Source organism: Vicia villosa, linkage group LG6, assembly GCF_029867415.1.
Source record: "Vicia villosa cultivar HV-30 ecotype Madison, WI linkage group LG6, Vvil1.0, whole genome shotgun sequence".
NCBI lineage: Eukaryota > Viridiplantae > Streptophyta > Magnoliopsida > Fabales > Fabaceae > Vicia > Vicia villosa.
Genome location: NC_081185.1, coordinates 134,430,220 through 134,448,051, shown reverse-complemented (window position 1 = coordinate 134,448,051; position 17,832 = coordinate 134,430,220).

Below are 17,832 nucleotides of genomic sequence, written 5' to 3'. Positions count from 1 at the left end.
AGTTGATATGAAGTTTATATTAGCATTGTGTGAGCGTTGGAGGCCTGAGACTCATACTTTTCACCTTCCAATGGGTGAATGTACCGTCACTCTAGAGGACGTGTACATGTTGTTGGGTCTCAAAACAAATGGAAAGGCAGTGTATGGAAATGTCCAACAACCAAACGCCCTATGCGTCGAATTGTTGGGTGTGGATTTAATAGAGGGTGAGGGGCAACAAAGGGGTAGGGGCCAAGGTATAAAGCTTGCTGGCCTTCAGGAAGCTTATGTTGGGCTTAAATTGGATCAGTTTTCTGACGAAGAAACTATACTGCGGAAAACTAGGATGTATATTATGTTGTTGTTTGGTAGGTTTCTATTTCCCGAAGGCACGGGAAATAGTGTTAATTTTATGTACTTGTGTTTACTTGGGGACATTGATGCAATAAAGACATATAGTTGGGGTTCGGCTGTGTTGGCATACCTATATAGTTCCTTATGCAAATGTGCAAAAAAGGATAGTTGTACATTTAGTGGATGTGCATTCTTGCTACAAGCATGGGCATGGTGGAGGATGCCGGTATTGGCCCCTGCAAATCCAAACAGTTACGCCTTCCCTTACGCTTCAAGGTAACTTTTGGATCTTATTTTAATTATTGCTTTTTATTCTATTATTATTTGTAACTATATTGATTTATATCTTTTAATGTGTTTAGGTTCAATGCACTCGGAATGGATTGGTCCAAAACGCCTGATTCCAAAATCATTTTCTACCGCCAGCTATTAGATCGACTAGGACCCCAAGAAGTAATACCTCTAAAAATGTCCATTTTCTAAATATATTTTTAAAAATAACTATCTTCTATATTCTGAAATTAATATTATTTGCTTTGCAGTTTATTTGGCGTCCTTACTTGGAATTGGACCACGTACCCGACCTTGACGAGGCGGCTATTTGGACAGCAAAATCACCCATCATACGGTTCACCACTGTGGAGATGCACCCGAGTGACCGTGTGAAGCTCCAATTCGGCATGCATCAAGGTATCCCTGACCCACCTGAGCCTGACTGTTTGGGACGTTGGCATCTTGCGAAGGTTAGCGAACAGTGGTACGTACAAAATTACAAGTCCTTTGCCATAGAGCAGCGTAAAATATGGGCTCGTCGATCAAAAACGGTTCTAGAATTTCCTGTGGCGCCGGGAGAAATGAAGCCAACTGTTGAGTATGTAAACTGGTACAGGTCCGTCACAAATCCTGAAATGATTGTGTCTGCCCCTTTCTATTTAGCTGACCCGCGAGCACAACCTCCATATTTTGGAGGACAACAACAACCACCACCAAATTACCACCAACAACAACAACAACCACCGCCACCAAATTACCAACAACAACAACAACCACCACCAAATTACCAACAACAACATTACCCACAACAACACCAACAACAACAACAACAAAGTTACCACCAACAACCAATGCAACCACAAACACCTTTTTACCAACAACATTCCCAACAACTCCACCCGTTTTTTTCATCCCAAACTCAACCACAAAATCAAGAATTCCATGCAGGGAGCTCTTCTAGATCACATTTCCAGGAATTCCATGCGGGGGGCTCTTCAAGATCACCACCAATGACCCCCGACATGGGCATAGAAGAAGAATACCCGCAATACACCACATTCGACCAACACACATCACAGTACCCCAGCCAACAATTTGACTTCAACACACCGCCACAACCATTGTATTTTAACCAAACCGGATCCACCACCAACTTCCAAAACTTCCAGGCTGCACCCACTAGGAGAAATTTTAACCCGCCTAGACACAGCTTCGACAGCGCCGCGGGCACCCGCCTATCCTATGGAGGGAATTCTATAGGTCAAGATGTTGAAGACCCAGGTTTCATTCAGGGACCGTCGACTATGGCACAAGACGTACCAAATAGAAGGGGGCGTGGTCGCGGGAATAGGGGGGCTTTACCAACTCGTGACCCGTCTACACGACCCATTCGGCAACCTCAATGTGGATCGTACCATGGTCCACGTGGCGCGCAATAAGATTTTTATTTGTATCTTGAATGTATTTTGTAATGTTTTTAATTATAATGTATTTGTATCGTTAATGTTTTTTGAAATGTCTTTAATTTTAATGTATTTCTATCGTCAATGTATCGTTATTGTATCTTAATATATAATTATTTTAACGAATGTCCAACTTATATTTTAATGTATTTAATATTTTTTAAAATAATATTATTTTTTTAAAAAAATATTTAATCTTAAAATTTATTTTATAATATAAATATAACATTGTTTTACTAACCAACTTCACAACTATATTAACCACAAAAATATAAGTTATTAATTAATTATTTTACTTATAATTCATTAACTACTTCCACTACTTCATTGACCAATAAAATATATATTATTAACCATGTTCAGACACTAAATTATAAATAAGTTAATTAACATTTATATTCCAAAAATAATTTTAACAAGATAGATAAAAAAAACAATATAAAAAAATTATTGAAAAATTGTTGTTAAAAAAAAAAACTAAAAAAAAAAACTAACAAAAAATTATTAAAAAATTGTAGTTATTAAAAAAAAAATACTGAAAAAAATTAAGAGAAATTAATGTTAAAGAAAAAAAATTACAAAAAAAAAAGAAAAAAAAATAAGGGGGGGTGTTGTCGCCAGGGGGGGTGGCGACAACACCTAAAAAATGCACATAGGCGCCAGTGGGCCTGGCGAGTTCTCTTAAAGTCCAGTGTTGTCGCCACCCCCCCCCTGGCGACAACGTGTATTTTTTAGCAAAAAATGGACATTTGGGGAATTTTTTTGAAAAGTTGGTTATTTCTGAAAAATTTTTTAAAAAATTGGTTATTCAAAAAAAAATTCGTAATAGTGTACTGATATTATGCATGATAATAAAATTTGAATCTAATCAAACTCGACCCGAATTGAACGAGGATAAATTGATTTTATTAAGAGCGGAATAAAAAATGAAAATTTTAAAAGACGTATAGACGGGGTGGAGGTGTTGATATCCACCCAACACACATTCGTCTTACTCAAAGTTATTAAGTTTAAGTACGTATTTTGTGGTATTTAAAAAACTTGTAATTTGAAATTTCGTCTTGCCGTTGCCGACATATAGAAAAACTTGGTGTTAAGATCCCGTCCCTGAATGAATCAATGACCAACAATAATTCTGAGTCTAGACTTTTGCCTTTAAATAATTTGATTAATTGAAGATAGTGTGTTAATGAAAGTGACAAACAATATTCAATTGAACCTTTGTTTTTTTATGATTTAAATTTAAATTTAATTTAATTATTTATTTTGATGTTATGAATCAATGAAATATGAATATTCCAAAACATATAAATATATTTTATTTTGTTAAAAAAAATGCAACATTTAGAGATGAGATAAAAAAAGATGTATGTTTAATAATCATACAAATCACATTTGTCCCAATTAATATATGGTTTTTTCTTTACCCACCTCCCTATGGGGGTCATCCCAGCGAAAACCCCATTTTACCCCGGTTCGGAAATGCATTTCCGAAATATTTTTTTTTCCGAACTTTTTCAGACTTCGGAAGTGCATTTCCGAAAAAATCCCAAAAATTGGAATTTTGACTAATTCGGAGATGCATCTCCGAAACAACAAAAAAAAATCTAAAAAAATCCCAAAAATTAATTTTAGGATATTAATTAATTCACATATCATAAATTTGATATAATTTATGAGTAATGAATAATAATAATTATATATTTTGATATAATTTATTAGTTATGAATAATAGTTATTATATATTTCTATCCTGATTCATATTTTAAAATTTAAAATAATTTTAATTAAAATAATTAAAATAATTTCACTTACAAAATAAGTTATAATTTTTTATTTATATATTTATAATAATTTTTATATATTTATAAAAAAATTAAAAAAATGAGTATTTTAATTTATATATTTATATAATAATTATAATAATTATTATATATTTATAAAAATTATTATATATTTATATTTTTATATATTTATATAATAATTATAAAAATTAAAAAAATGAGTATTTTAATTTATAATAATTATTATATATTTATATATTTCACTTACAAAATTAATAATTATGATTATATATTTATATATATATATATATATATATATATATATATATATATATATATATATATATATATATATATATATATATATATATATATATATATATCATAATTAAAAATGAGTTATAATTTTTTATTTAAAATTTTTTAAGAAATTTTGATTCACCTTGATTTTATTGATTCACCTTCATTTTATTGATTCACTTTCATTTTATACCTATTAATTGTATTGATTCACCTTGATTTTAATTTTTTAATAATTATTGAATTCTTTCGGAAGTGTATATCCGAAACATTCCAAGACCAATTTGGTCTTGGAATATTTCGGATATGTATCTCCGAAAACACCCCCTCTTCCAAGAAGGGGTTTTCGGAAATGCATCTCCGAAAACTCAAAAAGGGGTGTTTTCGGAAATACATCTCCGAAAACACCTTTTTTTCGTGTTTTCGGAAGTGCATTTCCGAAAACACTTTTTTTTTTTCAATAAAAGTATGTTTTCGGAAATGTATTTCCGAAATAAGGGGTATTTTAGGAATTTCGCCAGGGGTGACCAAGAAGATTAGGAAGTCTGTTAAGAAATTTCCTTAATAATATATTCGTTAATTTTGCAATTTTTCGACAACAACAATAATCAAAACCAACCTAATATAAATGAAAATAAATTGAATTGGATCAGCATGAATTTGACTTTAAATGATCGAATTTCAAAACCGAAGAAATTGGATTAGATAATTCCAAATCCAATCTGCAAATTAAAATCCATATCTTATAAAAGCAAGTACTTACAAATGCTTTTATTTAATTAATTAAAGGAAATGCTACTTTAGACATTTCTTCAAAAGGAAGTGATGTATTAAATTAAGCCTATCAAAGCACTTCTATAGAAAAAAAGTGTTGTTTAAAGTGAAACATTATAAAGTGCTTTATTACTGTTTAGAACCTCCACACGACTTAGATTCTAATATTGTTCGATCTCAAAACATCATTAAAGTGACAATGTTGATTTTTTTTATTCACTGGACCCAACATATAAAAAGTCTTTATATGTTTTTATTTGTTTATTAAGTATCGAAATTCTATTTTTGTGTAAAGTGATTATTGTCATTTACGTTTTAGCATATGTAATTTGGTAGGGTCTTCAAAATTTGATTTACAAGTGATCATGGGTTTTTATATTATTAAAGGAGTTTTTTAGGGTAATCGAGCAATGGATGTGTAAAAAAACCAGGGCCGACCCAAATAAATTGGAGGTCTTGTTCTAATTTTTACAATACATTGCTAATTAAATAATATATATATATATATATATATATATATATATATATATATATATATATATATATATATATATATATATATATATATATATATATATATATATATATATAGGGGACGACTCAGGTGAGAACACTTGGTTATTATGAGAAATGAGAAAAATGAATCACGACCATTAAATTTTGATTTTGTTGATTTTAATGGACTGGATTGGTTTCTCTTTCTAGAATCCTTAATATTTATTTTAAATCAACATAGAAAGAGAAACCAATCCAGTCCATTAAAATCAACAAAATCAAAATTTAATGGTCGTGATTCATTGTTCTCATTTCTCATAATAACCAAGTGTTCTCACCTGAGTCGTCCCCTATATATATATATATATATATATATATATATATATATATATATATATATATATATATATATATATATATATATATATGTTGGAATTATAAAATATTGGAATTATAAATTTGTATTTAGGAGTCAATACATGTACCTAGGAGTCTATGCCTAGAAAATTACATACATGTATCTAGGAACTAGCAACATTCTTGAAAATCTTATCTTGTATTTTCTCTCTAGTGTGTATATAATCAAATTACTTAAGTGCATTAGGAACTCAAGCATTTTACCAAATATTCAATTCTCTACATGGTATCAGAGCTATGGGAATCACTAATAGGATTATGAGTTTCAACACTTACCTCCGGTTCTGGCAATTGGAGTTGTGTTTGGAGCAGGTCGGGCTTACTTCTTCTTTGATACACCAAGGTTGGCTCACCAGCCTTAGTTTTTGTTGGTATAGAAGATGATGGTTCCTGCAAAACAGACGACAAAGGAGGGACAAAAATAGAAGCAGGCGACTCAGATTCTGTATTTGGAGAAGCGGGATCAATAATAGGAGGATCAGTAATAGGACTTGACACAGGATTCACAGCCGACTCGGGAGACTCAATTGTAGGACCGGTAATAGGACTTATGAGAGGAGTCATGGGCAACTCTGGTAGGACTAAAAATTCGGAATCAGATTCTACATTCTGAATGCTCTCCCCCTGAAGCTGAGGACGAGAGAACTAGGCTAAATTCTCATGAAACGTGACATCTTTAGAGACAAAGTACTTACGACTAGGAGGATGATAGCATTTGTATCCTCTCTTGTTTGGGGGATAGCCAACAAAGATGCATCTGGCTGCACGGGGGTCCAACTTACTTCGGTGTTGTTTATGGATATGGACAAAGGCAACACAACCAAATACTCGAGACTCGAGACTCTGCAAAATAGAAACAGAAGGAAATCGTGAAGTCATAAACTGAACAGGACTGACATTACCTAACATGCGAGATGGAACTCGATTAATCAAGTAGGCAGCTGTCAAAACGGCTTCTCCCCAGTATGAATTGGGAACTGCCATTTGGAAGAGAATGGCTCGAGAAACTTCAAGTAAATGACGATTCTTTCTTTCTGCAACACCATTTTGTTGTGGGGTGTCGACACATGTAAATTCATGAACTATTCCCCGTTGACTGGTAAAATTTGAAAGGATGTGATTGGCATACTCTTTGCCATTGTCAGAGCAGATTCTTTTAATCCCCTTGCCAAATTGTGTTTGTACCATATTTAAAAAACTAATAAACAATTCCAGTGTTTCTGATTTATCCTTCATCAAGAAAATCCAAGTTGCTCGAGTACAATCATCAATAAATGATACAAACCATTTAGCACCCGAAATATTAGAAATAGGTGCTGGTCCCCATACATCAGAATGTATGAGATCAAAAGGTTCAACACTTCTATTGGAACTAGGAGTAAAAGAGACACGATGATGTTTAGCTAACTCACAAACGTCACATTTAAAAGACTCAACTGAATGATGTAAAAATAAAGAAGGAAACATAGACTTAACTAAAGAGAATGGTGGATGACCAAGACGTTTATGCTGAAGCCAAATTTGTGCGGCGGAATGAGAAGAGGACACCGAAGACTCAGTTTGCAAGTAGGAAGCCAACACCTTCGAACAATTTGATTCATTAGATAGGTAGTACAACCCTCCCTTTTCCTTAGCAACTCCAATTGTCTTCCCCGTGGTAAGATCCTGAAAAACACAATAAGAAGTGAAAAATATTACTTTACAGTTCTGATCACGGGTGAGTTTACGAACATATATTAGGTTGTGAGAGAGTGTGTGAACATGTAGCACATCCTGTAATTGAAGTGAAGGTTGCAAGTTAACACTCCCAGAGCCATCAATACGAGCATAAGAACCATTAGCAACCGTAACATAACGGTTCTTCTCAGAGGAGGTGTAAGATGAAATCCAACTGGGATTGAATGTCATATGGTCGGTGGCACCAGAGTCCAAAATCCAAGCATTCTTAGGGATTTTATCACAAACACTAAAGGATTGAGAGCATACGCTCAAGCCGGTCGTCGGTCGAGAACAACTACCAAAAGGATTACTGACAGAGTCAAGTATAACCTTTAAATGATTCACCTCATCCTCGGTGAATGATAAAGAGTAATCAGCATAATTTTTTTTAGCCATTAGAAGCAAGCTAAAAATAAAAATAACAAGAAGATGAAATATTCCTCAAGAGGGGCCTACAAGACAGCAATGAAGGGTTGACAGATGAAAGAAATAAAGAGGGGTTTGAGTGAGGTGTTTCGGACAGTGTAACAAGGCTGCAATGAAGGGTAACAAGGCTGCAATGAAGGTAGAAAAAAATTACAATGAAGGGTAACAAGGCTGCAATGAAGGCGGAAAAATTGTCACGATGAAGGTGACTTAGGATTTACCGAAATGAAGACGGCTAGGGTTTATGCGGAAGCAAGTCTCTCAAGATTGAGAGCTCTTGATACCATGTAGAGAATTGAATATTTGGTAAAATGCTTGAGTTCCTAATGCACTCAAGTAATTTGATTATATACACACTCAAGTAACATAGCTCTGACACGTGCGACACTAATACAGATGATTTGCCTATTGCTTTAAGGAAAGGGAAAAGGTCATGTGCCAAATACCCTATATCTCAATTTGTCTCCACTAAAAATCTTTCCTTGCAGCATCAAAGTTTTATTTCTGCTGTTGACTCTGTGGTCATCCAATCATCTGTTCAAGAGGCATTGAAAGATAGAAATTGGGTCCAAGCCATGGATGAGGAAATGAAAGCTCTTGAAAAAAATGGAACTTGGGAGATTGTTGATAGACGGGAAGGCAAGAAACCCGTTGGTTGCAGGTGGATCTATACAGTCAAACACAAATCAGATGGTACTCTTGATCGTTACAAAGCCAGACTAGTAGCAAAAGGATACACACAAACATATGGCATAGATTATGAGGAAACCTTTGCTCCAGTTGCGAAAATGAACACTGTTCGAATCTTATTATCTCTTGCTGCTCACTATGGATGGGAATTACAACAATTTGATGTCAAAAATGCATTCTTGCATGGAAACTTAGAAGAAGAGGTGTACATGGAAATCCCGCCGGGATTTGGCCCTTCATGTGGATCCAACAAGGTGTGTCGATTGAGGAAAGCCTTATATGGGCTAAAACAATCTCCTAGAGCATGGTTTGGAAGATTCACAAAACCAATGGTGTACTTAGGCTACAAGCAGAGTCAAGGAGATCACACTATTTTCTTTAAGCACTCACATGAAGGAAAACTGACTATCCTTCTTGTTTATGTTGATGATATTATTATTACAGGAGATGATCATGCAGAGAAACAATTGCTAAAGGAAAAACTATCGGCAGAATTCGAGATGAAGGACCTTGGACAACTCAAGTATTTTTTGGGAATTGAGGTTGCTTACTCAAACCAAGGCATTTTCATATCTCAAAGAAAGTATATACTCGATTTGCAGGAAACTGGGAAACTAGGATGCAAACCTTCAAGTGTTCCCATAGAGCAAAACCACAAGTTGAGCCTTGAAGAAGAAAGTGCCAAAGTTGACAGAGTCCAATATTAGAGGTTGGTAGGGAAGTTGATTTACCTGGCACACACTAGGCCTGACTTGGCTTATGCAGTCAGTGTAGTGAGTCAATTTATGCATGACCTGAGAATGCGACACTTACAATCTGTTGATCGCATCTTGCAATACCTCAAGGCTACTCCAGGAAGAGGACTATTGTTCAAAAGAGGTGGAAGTTTAACTATAGAAGCCTACACCGATGCTGACTATGCAGGATCAATTAGTGATAGAAGATCCACTTCAGGTTTTTGCACCCTCTTGTGTGGGAACATTGTCACATGGAGAAGTAAGAAACAAAATGTAGTGGCTCGATCAAGCGCTGAGGCAGAATTTCGAGCTTTGGCTCAAGGAATTTGTGAGTTACTTTGGATGAGGATCATTCTAAATGATCTGAAAATACAATGTGAAGGGCCTATGAAGTTGTTCTGTGACAACAAGTCAACAATCAGTATTGCTCATAATCCTGTTCAGCATGACAGGACCAAACACATTGAGATTGACCGCCATTTCATCAAGGAAAAACTAGACAGTGGTTTAATAGCTACATCCTACATTCCTTCTAAGCATCAACTAGCAGATGTGTTAACAAAAGGCTTGCCACCTGATCGTTTCAATCAATTGACTTGCAAGCTGGGAATGATTGATATCCATTCACCAGCTTGAGGGGGAGTGTTGGAATTATAAAATATTGGAATTATAAATTTGTATTTAGGAGTCAATACATGTACCTAGGAGTCTATGCCTAGAAAATTACATACATGTATCTAGGAACTAGCAACATCCTTGAAAATCTTATCTTGTATTTACTCTCTAGTGTGTATATAATCAAATTACTTGAGTGCATTAGGAACTCAAGCATTTTACCAAATATTCAATTCTCTACAATATATACTAAATTTTTTCTTTAAATACAATATTTTAAACTTTTATTAGTAAATGATATAATAGAAAATTATCTCAATTCAATTGATAGCAATATAGAAACATTAATAAGGTGTGTGTTCAAACTCGTCATATCTTACTTATTCACCTTTAAAAATAATTTTTTTTAAATAATTTCATAATTTATCACATCTCACTTATTAACCTTTAACAATTTAATTTATTATTATTTAATTATAATAATTTAACAAAAAATAAAATAAGCCGAATTGATAGTACCCGCATATAAAATAATATATAATCTTTCCTTAAAAAGAATGATTTACAAAATTAAATAAATTAAATATATATTAAATGCTTTTATGATATATTTTCAATGGATAAAATACTGCATTGAAGAATTTGAATAGTTTTCTAACGTGTGCAAATTCTTAAAGCGTTTTTTAATATTAGAATTAAACATTTGAAATAAATAATAAATTGACACCATTATGAACGTCTTAAAATAATAGTCATTATTCCAAGTGCATTATTTTATTTAGGCTAATGAGATAATACTGCAACAAATATATTATGCTTCATATTGTATATTTATTTTAAGGCCCCTTATACATGTGAGGCCTTAGGCACAGGGTCGGGCCTGTGTAAAAGTGGTGTGAGTGTTCATGCCATAAGCCGACATATTATCATCGTGGTGCTTTGGTACAAGCTATTCATGAAATATGGGAGGTCAGAAGTCATACAGAGAGTCCTTAAAATACTTATTTTCACTTTGAAAAGTATACCTCATTGTTTTCGTCTTGCATTCAACTATACATTGAATGCATATTTGAGAGTCATAAGCCATTGCAACATTATCACGTTTTGGGTTGCTTGGATACATAAAAAAGTAGTAGACATTATGGCCAAATCAGTTGATAATTTGTTGGATCGTTCTGAATAAGATGGCATGAGTCATGGAAAAGATCATATTGAGGAGGAAGATTCAAAAACTGAGCATTAAAATCAAGTATTACTCGTATAATGTTGTAGAAGGACATGATAGTACCATGAAGGTTTCAAATGATGAACACTCATACATGCCACCTCCTTTCATGCCAACCACCATGTTTTCTGATGCTTCTCTTGTACCCGAAGTTAAAATTATTCCCAAGTGTATTAAATCTTTCCCTAAAAGAATACAATGTAATATAGATAATTTGTGATCCCAACAAATATTAATTCCACTATGTGGAGTAGGTTCTTTTGTGGCAAAATATATTTTATGTAAAATAATTCTAGTAGTTAACATATGGTTATGAGGAAGATATGGTTATGAGGAAGATGGTGATGTGTAGAATCAAAAGTAAGTATTTTCTTTATCGTATCCTTAAGGACTAGTGCTATATTATTGTCACAACTACAAATAACACTTTTTATGACGAAGCTTTCACCACGAACAATAAAAAACTGAGGGTGTATGTAATGGGAGCGCCTTGCTTTTTTTTAAAACCAATATGTTCCCTCGCTTTTAAAAAAAATGACATAAATATATGCTTAGGGTTTGAGATTTGATTCGCAGCGCCCACAATTGTATGTTTTATCTAGAAAAAAAAGACACATTTATTTTTTTTATAGATTTTACTTCTCATTTTATACCTCGGTTTTTAGTTAAACCAAGATAAAAACTCTAATTTTTTATTCTTTTTAGAACCAAAAAGGCGCTGTTATTTTTATAGATTTTACATCGGATATGTTATCTCGGTTTTCAGTACAAACAAGATAAATACTCTCTATATTTTTTATTTCCTCAGAGTTAATGTTAAGTCTATCTCATTCACTTTTAGAGCCCTAGCGATCGAAAGAACCCTTCTTCTCCAGCCAATGAAAGAACACCATTATTCCCCAATGAGGAAGGAAGCCCTAAAAAACGAAAAAAAACTTTCTCACCATTATTCTCCGTTATGTTATTCTTGTTGTTCTTATTCTTGTTGTTTTTCATTACCGTTGTTCTCGTTGTTATTGCTGTTAAGAAGTTTTATTTTTGTTGGCTGTGTACTATCTTTATTTTATTTTCAGATACTTTATTTATGTTATGGCTTGTAATTGGATAAAAGCCAATAGATTAAGTAAAGAGTATGAGAATGGAGTGATACAATTTCTTGATTCCGCAAAAAAAGCCTTCCTGACAATAATGAGATTTTTTGGTGTCCTTGTAATAGCTGCTATAATATGAAAAAAAAATCCAAGGGATGTTATATTCAATCATTGTGGTTGTGATGGAGTAATTTAAAATAAGACGAAATGTGTACGACATGGTGAAGGGACAAAAAAGAGACATATGTCAGGTACAATTGAAGATGATGAATTTATAGATGATACTCTAGAAGACATCATTCGTGATATTAGAGTAGTTGCTTTCGAGAAAGCTAACGTGGTAGATACTTTGTGAAAAGACATGGAAGATTTGTTGTATACGGGATATGAAACTTTTACAAGATTGTCAGCTATACTAAGACTATTTAATGTTAAGGCAAGAGGTGGGTGGATAGATAAAAGTTTCACTGAATTGCTTGAATTGTTGAAAGAAATGGTTCCCAAAGATAACTATTGTCGAACCGTACTTATGAGGCCATGAAAATATTGTGCCCAATAGGTTTGAACTATGTGAAAATACATGCATGTCTTAATGATTGCATCTTATATAGGAAAAAGTTTGAATACTTGAAGAAGTGCATGGGGTGTGGGCAGGGCCGGTCCTTTGAATTTGGGTGCCTTGGGCGAATTAAAAAGTGGTGCCCCTATAATTTTTTAACAATAAATACATAAGGATAAAAGAAATAATTGGATAAAAAACACATTTTCATTTGACATTGTGCAAAAAGAATAGAAATATAGATCTTTCAATCAATGTTTATACTACATCAAAACATAAACCACTATAAAGAGACTTATTATTCCTCTTCTTCTTGATCCCGTCTTTTTTTCTATAAAAAAATGACCAAACCTTTAAAATTATTTGAATATCATCCTCTTAGAGTTTTTTGTTGCAAAATCGTTAATAATTTGTTCATAATCAAGGTTCTTCAAAAATTATTTTCAATTGAAATCAACGCAAGACTATTTAATCTATCTTGTGACATAGTAGACCTCAAATAAGACTTTAATAATTTTAATTTAGAAAAACTTCTTTCAGCAGATGCAAAAGTGATAGATATTGTCAATATTACTCTATAATATATGCGTGCATTAGGAAAACAATTAAAAGTCTTTAAAGAACTCAATATCATATAGCTTGATTTTGATTCAACTGTTAAAACTTCTCTAATAACTTTCAATTCTTCAAACAAAATTTCACCAACAAGATCAAGAGAATCGTCATGTTTTAAACAAGTTTCAAGGTGTTTACAACATGCTTTCAAGTTCCTATCAAATAATGATCTAAGCCTTTCAATACTAAACAAGAATCCAAAAATATTTTCATATGTGCTATACTGCTCAAATCTTCTATCAAGTGAGCCAGTTTTTTGATCTACAATATATAAGAAATAATGATTTCGAAAAGACTCTTCAGTAGACTCAAGATTCAGATGTGTGGGTTGAAATAGATATTCATCATGGTGTTGTTTTCTATTGATTTGACGTTTTTGAATAAACACACATTCAATCTATATTTCATTCTGAATATTTTCAGCACTAGCCTTAGCATTTACAAATCCAGATTTTATATATATTTTCAAATATTTGATCAAACCTTTTACTAGTTATATAGCCACATCAATACACATGTCTTTTTTTTGCAAACTTTTGCTAATTTTATTAACAACAGTTAATAATTCAAGCCAAATAATCATAGATACTAAAAATTCAAAGTTTCCAATTTCATGAGTTGCTAAATATTTGACTTCACTCTTATTTTAGGGATCATTATCTTGTTCAGCTAGTTGAAGTAGTGTTTCACTCTTAATTTTGCGATCAATAATATAAAATATTTTTTATATCATTGTTTTAATTTTAGTGTCTCAGTTAAACTTTTTAGTTGCTAAAATTATGGATATATTAATTGATTTTATTTTAGAGAAATTAATTGATTTTATTCTACTCTATATTTTATTTATGAGAAATTACATTCTTTTATAAAGTAGTGCCTCTATAATTTTGTTAACTAGTATTTTTTAAAAAAAATATTTTTAGCTAGTATTTTTGTAATAAAAATCCTCTTTTAATATATATAGGGGTAAGAAATTTTTTTTGGTGCCCCTAAAATTATGGGGCCCTGGGCTCCCGCCCCGCGAGCCCGTGCTCAGGGCCACCCCTGGGTGTGGGGAAGATTGCATCTTATACTTGAAGAAGATTGCATCTTACATCTGATGTAAATGGATCTATATATATATATATATATATATATATATATATATATATATATATATATATATATATATATATATATATATATATATATATATTTATTTATATATATATATATATATATAATATGAGAATGAGTAAGTTATATGAGAATGTAAGAATTTAAGAACAACCACTAAATTTATATTTAATGATTGAGATTAAAATATATTTTTAAAATTTAATTAATGATTTCTCTTTTCTCTTAATGACATATTATTTAGTGAAAACGCCAATTTTTTCTCAATCTTTCTTTTTTAAACTTGATTGGTTCTTATTCATTCTCACTTTCTCATATAACTTACTCATTCTCACTAGATATGGGTAAGTTATATGAGAATATGAGAATGAATAAGAGCAAAAAAATAATTTAACGCGTTAGTTTTGGCTAGGGATGTCAACTTGCCTCCGTTAGTGGAGATTCCCCGTTTGGGACCCTAAAGACGGAGAATTTCCCCCCCACGGGGACGGGGATGAGGAACAAAGTTTCTACGAAGGCACTTTGGGGACGGGGTGGCATAAATATCCCTCGTCCCGTGGAGTCCCCGCCCCGTCTAAAATAGCATAATGTCCTTAATTTATGTATAAATTTAAATTATTTTGAAAGTTTATTTTTCATTTCATATAATTAATCTTATACACAAATTTAAAATATATATGTATTGTTAGTAAAAGAGTGGGATCTAAAAGATTATTTCAATTTTTTTAGTTTGAAATTTTGGTGGTCATGACACTCAATATGATAGATTAAATATTGTTAAAACTGTTATAAAACTAACTAAAACAATAGAGATATCAAAGAGAGGAAGAGAATGGAGAAACTAATATTGTATTATCTTCTTCCAAAAGTATCATTTACATCACAATGTGGGTCTTATTTATAGGTTCCAAGTGAGATGGAAAGTCACATATATTAATGGGGAATATGAAGATGAAAAAGAAGAATAAGGATGGACATCCACTTTAATCTTTATTCATAACACTCCCCCTTAGATGTCAATTGAGGATATGCCTCGTTAAAACCTTACTAGAAAAAACCCAGTGGAAAAAATTCTAGTGAAGGAAAAAGAGTACAATATCCTTTGAATGTGAATTGCCTCGTTAAAAACCTTACCAGGAAAACCCAATGGGACAAAACCATGGTGAAGGGAAAAAAAGTGCAAAACATATGTATTTCTCCCCCTCATGCATACATTTATTTGTGAGACGATATTCTTTGTAGTCGTTGCTTAAAATGTCTTCTTTGAAGTGACTTCATGTAGTGGTAATAGTTATGCAGAATTTTCTGAAGTTGTTAAAATGATTTGTTTCATAGATCTCCATGAAATGGTTGTACCATCATCACATGTAAACAAATAACCTCTTTCTGATCTACCATTGTTAGAATCTGACAAGTAACCTGCATCTCTAAGATAAAAAAGTATATGTTTGACTTCTTTCCAATGTCTTCGTGTAGGTGAATAATTCTATCTTACTTATATATTGATCGCAAATGATATATTAAGATGTGTATAATTAGCAAGGTACATTAGTGCTTCATTTGCACTGAGATATGGTACTTCAACACCAAGTAATTTTTGTAATCATTTTCTTGAGGCCTGAAAGAATCTTTCTCTACATCTAATGATATAACAATCATTGAAGTAGACAACGAATGAGATTTGTCCATATAGAAGTGTTTCAACACTTTTCTATATAACCTTCCTGATGTACAAATATTCCATTGTCCAAATTCTCAATTTGTAAGCCTAGACATAATTTTGTTTTTCCTAAGTCCTTCATCTCAAACTCTTTCTTTAAGGAATTTATAGCTTTTGGAAGCTCTTTAGGAGTTCCAATAATATGTATGTCATTCACATAGATAACTAGTATTGCAAATTCTTTTCCACATCATTTTATGAAAATGCAAGTACAAATTGAGTTATTTGTATATTCATCATTTAGTAAATATTCACTGAGGCGATTATACTACATCCATCCAGATTCTTTCAGCTCATAGAGAGACTTGTTCAATTTGATGTAGTAGTTTTCTCGAGATCCACAATTACGTGCCTCTAATATATTGAACCCTTCAAGGAGTTTCATGTAAATGTCACTGTCATACCCCAAAATTTGCCCATCTCATTTCTCCTATTCAAGCTCATACCAAAGTTCAAGACTCAAAGACGCACCCTCCTAAACAATGGCTCAAGGAATTAGGGTTTTGATTTCTCTGAATAAAACCAATGAATCAAAGGCTCCAATGCATTTCATATGGCTTATAATGTTTCAAACTATCTCCATGACAAAATTCAGGTTTTAACCCCAAAGATTGTCCAGTCAATTGCTCAGAAAGTCAACAGTCGACTAGTTTGACCTAAAAGTCAACTGTGGTCAAAGTACAGTCAAAATTCCTAATTTTTTGTCAACAACCTTATTTTGAGGTATCATTCATCATTTGATCAAGGATTGATCATGATTCATCAAGGAAAGATTCAGAAATCAACAAAACCTAAAAGTTTCTAAATTAGGGTTTCATAGAAGAAAGTCAACTGAACTTTGACCAGCCATAACTTCCACATGGAACATCAGAAATTTCCCATCCAAAGCTCATTTTAAAGGAAATTGAATTCTCTACAATTTTGTCGCTCACAAGCCAAGTCTAAAAATGCTTCATTTGAGAGATATTGATCAAAAGATTATAGGTCCTTTTTGAAAGTCAACCAAAAGCAGTTTTTTGTCAAAGCCAATATCATCAAGATAAAATCCTCAAATGGAAAAAAGTTTACAAAGTGGCTTGTAGAGGACATCTTGAAGTTTCCAAAAAGTCCTAGAACTCCTCCATATCTTAAAAATTGAGGGAGATATGCCTTGTCAAAGTTGGGCAATTTTGAAGGAAAAAATGTGAAGCAAAAGACCTTAAATTGGATTTTCTTGCAAAGAGACCCAATCTTTCTTGGCCCAATCTTGTTCCCCAAGTCATCTAAGATATCAAATACCATTGCCACGAATTTATGAGATTTATTCAATTTTATATGAATTTTTTACTCATTTAAAATTGAAATAATCAAGTAAAAATCAAATATTTGGTAAAGATATTATTTGGATCCAATACAATCATCAATAATGTCTCAATATTCAATCAAATTTCGTGCACATGATAATTGGAAGAAGATTGGATCAATTTGGCCATAATTAGAA